Here is a 4,420-nt window from a genome sequence, read left to right on the forward strand (position 1 = left end):
TGTTTGACAAGCTAATATTGATATATAAAAGAAAATTTCCAGGGAATACTTTTATTGATAATTCCACACATGAATATAATGAATTTTGATCAAATTCACTCCCCATATTCCATTTCCTCCAATACCTACCTTATTCCCCAATAACTTTTCCTCCAAACTCCATGTGCTGTGTACAAAATGATCAGCCCTGAAATATACATGCAAGTAACATTATAAGGGTCCAACAAGTTATAATTAGGACTTGTCTTAGTTAGGGTTTCTATGGTTATGATGAAACACCATGACCAGAAAGCAAGTTATAAAGGAAAGGTTTCTTTGTCTTACACTTCCACATCACTGTTCATCATTAAAGGAAGTCAGGACAGGAACTCAAACAGGGCAGGATCCTGGAGGCAGGAGCTGATACAGAGGTCATGGAGAGGTGCTGCTTACTGATTTGCTTCCCTGGCTTGCTTAGCCTGCTTTTTTATAGAACCCAGGACCACCAGCATCAGGGTGGCACCACCCACTATGGCCCTCACCTACAAATCACTAATTAAGAAAATGCCCTCGAGCCAGGTCTTATGGACATATTTTCTCAATTGTGGTTCCCTCCTTTCAGATAACTTAGTTTGTATGTAAAGTTGACATAAGACTAACCAGCACAGGAATAGAAATCTGTATACATATACATATATGCATATAGCAACAATCCATGGATAAAAGAATGAGGATTTGAAAGAGAACAAAAAGGAGTATAGGGTAAGATTTTGAGGGAGAAAAGGGAAGGGAGAAATGATATTATTATATTATAATCACGAAAATAAAATTGCATAAATGGAGGTTTCTCTGTACCATCCAACAGCCATTTCTAAATAATCACTAAGAGGCTTAATATTAATTACGGAATGATTTACCTATAGTTTAAGTTTATTACTAACTAGCTCTTAAATTCAAATTAACCTATTTCTTTTAATCCATGTACTGCCATGTGGCTGTGCCATTACCAGACTGCTAACATCTTGTTTCTTGGGTGGCTGGCTTGCTGACATCTTGTTTCTTGGGTGGCTAGTTTGCATTTCCTCATACAAGATCGTTTTGGCTATCCTTGGTTTTTTGCTTTTCCGTATGAAGTTGAGTACTGTTCTTTTGAGGTCTATGAAGAATTTTGCTGGGCATTGCATTGAATCTGTAGATTGCTTTTGGTAAGATTGTCATTTTTACTATGTTAATTCTACCTACCCAAGGGTATGGGTGAGCTTTCCACTTTCTGGTGTCTTATTCAATTTCTTTTTTCAAAGATTTAAAGTTCTTGCCATACAAGTCTTCCACCTGTTTGGTTAGATTTACTCCGAGATATTTTATGCTATTTGTGGCTATTGTGAAGGATGATGTTTCTCTGATTTCTTGCTCAGCCCATTTATCATCTGTGTAAAGAAGGGCTACTGATTTTTTTGAGTTAATCTTATATCCTGCTACATTACTGAATGTGTTTATGAGTTGTAGAAGTTCCTTGGTAGAATTGAATCTCTGCAATTTTGAGGTCACTCTGGTTCCAGGGTAGCCATGCCTACATAGTGAGGTCCTGTCTCAAAAAAATCAATCAATATATCTCAATTGGCAACTCCTAATCAACCATGTATAAAGAGCAAGGAAATAGCATCTCTGTGTATGTCTTTCAGTGTTTGGAAATCTAATCTAATTCAATAAGTGTTGAAAGACAAGGATGTGATCAGAGATTTGGATTCCCAGAACAAGTGCCACATGACAGATATGAAAGCTTTTATGTGTGTTCTAAGGGGATTTTTATCCCGTGTAGTTACAGAGGTCAGACTGCTGAAAATCAAATACAGACTATCTTCCTTTGATTGTCTGAATTACAGTGCATGCTGAATTCCTAGCCTTTCAGTGGCATTGGTTGGGGAAGAATAGTAACCTGTACCTTGAAATGAGAATGTGTGAAAAGATCCCAAAGAATCTTGGGACGTAAGCTGAGTTTTCTTTGTCAAAAGGAGTTTTCTCCACAGTGAATATTAGTGGCCTCTCTAGCCCTATTTGAGAGGACTGATTTTTCATTGCCAGATAAAATAGTAATGATTATTCATGGTGTGTGTGTCATGTCAGATTATTCTGATTGTCTATAGGATTCATCTCAATAAACCCCTGTGCCTCTAGACTTATAAACAGACCCAAGGCCAGCAGGTCTCTGAAAATGAAATAAAATGTGTTGCCTCTGCACTATGAAACAACTTGTTTCAGTTTTTCATTTTTATATACAGAAATCTTGGGAGTATGTGGGGAAATGGATATTGAAGATGTAAGATTATGGTAGATGGAAGATAAATTTGGGTAAGTCTGAGTTAGTTGTTAAAGTCTTAGTAAACAGAGGTTCTGTATTATTTAATCCTACAGCCTAGGGATTTAGGAAGTGCTGTGGCAGTTGATTTTGATGGCTGAAACATGGACACCAAAGTGGCTCATAGTAAATGAATTCTATACTAAACTTGTCTTGATATAATGTAGAGAAATTGATTAAATATTTTAGGTGGATTGAAATGGTAGAATGAATTTGTCACTTAAGAATTGTTCACTCATGGAGATGTCCATAAGATGTACCTGTTGTCACTTACTCTAAAAAATAAATCGGTGAGCAAAGCCTCAGGCCAGGATCTTTAGAGAGCTATGTTATTGTGTTACTAGAAAACTATAATCGGAGGCCTGTAGCATACTTCCTTGCAAAAGAAAAATGGGAGACAAGATTTAGTAAAGAGAAAAGGGTTTATGTATAGTGTGGGGTAGAACATCAGTAAAAAGAAAAAGATTTCTCAACATCTATCCACAGCTCCTGTATCAGTGTTACAACTGATAGAAAAAGATGAAGCAGAAGCCAAGAAATGTGGCTATGTACATTTAGCTGTGCACCAAGTCATCAGTCCTTTCCTGGGGATGAATAGTTCACAGGGTACCAAGGTTTCTTACTACATCTATTCTCAGCATAGGAGTTCTTGAAGGAAATTAAATTTTTTAGAGTTTATTATTTCAAGTTCTCTGTGATACAATAATAATTATTCTTCAACTCTAGCCAGTTTTTAGAGTGGGCACTGAAGTGAATCAATTTAAACCCCTAATGCAATGGAAATAATAGGATCCAGGAGGATAGCAGGGGCCAAGAGTTAGCACTCAACCACTAAAAGTAATTGTAGTCATGGTTACTGTTATAAAAGTAGTACTGAATAAGTACTCAAAATAAATAATATGACTTATACAGACCTGTGGCATTTGCGACATCACTGTGCTGTTTTCAGAGGTGAAGTAAGGAGACTATGAAATTTTTACATGATCTTCATAAACAGAAAGGTTATATTTTAGCTAAATAGAAATCTTAAGACAATAGAGAATTATAGTCCCTCGATCAAATTTCCAGAATAAAATCAGTTTCAGGTTTAGAACTCCTTGGGTAAAAGGGAGACCAAGGCCCCTTGAGAGAAAATCTTAGTGTACTGCCGAAGTTGTATGCTTTTATTCTTTCCCCGCATCTTCTAGGTATCTATGGCCTTGTCTCTGACTAGCTAGAGTTTGTGGAAATAGTAAAATCACAACAGTTGAGTACAAATAGACAATGGATCTTACCTGACAAAATTTCAGAAGACTCAAGTGTATTACTATGGTCCACCAATCAGCATAGGGGATTATGGAGATCAGGTGGTCAGGAGAGGAGAAATATAGCTCAGGTTTCTAAATCCATTTTGAAGCAGTTTTCTCATTCCAGGATGCATAAATGTAATAGAACCAGCCAAAAGTGGACATATTATCCACATTGATTACTTAACCTGTAGAATGAGGATCATTGTGCTGGAAAAGACCAAGTTAAAACCACTAGAATTGTATCTGTCTAAGAATAGAGCATATTTGAAGGCAATATTATGTAACTAGAAAGATTTTTAGGAATTAGTGTCACTCTCAACGACTTGGAGATGCAAGGGTATGGATATTTACCATATTGACATCTACCTCCTGTTTTGGCATTTTAAGAAGATAGGTGGATCTATGAAAATGACAGGAAACAATCCTATAATTAAGGCTATGGCAAATGCAATATCAGGTATTGTGCAGTTCTGGTTTCGATGCTCGAGTAAATGATCACATTTCTTGTTAACTAGTGTATAATTATTTATGTACCAAGTGCCTTTTCTGCTACTTATTAGTAAACATCACCAGAAGCTGCTTTCATCTGAAACTACACCTTCAGTGTCCAACGTTAAGGAGATATGTCAGCCTTGTGCTTAATTTAATTCACCGGAATCATGAATAGTCTATTATTCTTCATGATATCACACAGGTCCATTATTGGCAATCTCATGATCATTGTGTTTAGTGATTAAAAGCAATAGCAAATATTACAAATTTATAATAAACATTTCACATAAGAAGGCCAGGAATA

This window comes from Chionomys nivalis, chromosome X (genome assembly GCF_950005125.1).
Source record: "Chionomys nivalis chromosome X, mChiNiv1.1, whole genome shotgun sequence".
In the NCBI taxonomy this organism is placed as follows: Eukaryota; Metazoa; Chordata; class Mammalia; order Rodentia; family Cricetidae; genus Chionomys; species Chionomys nivalis.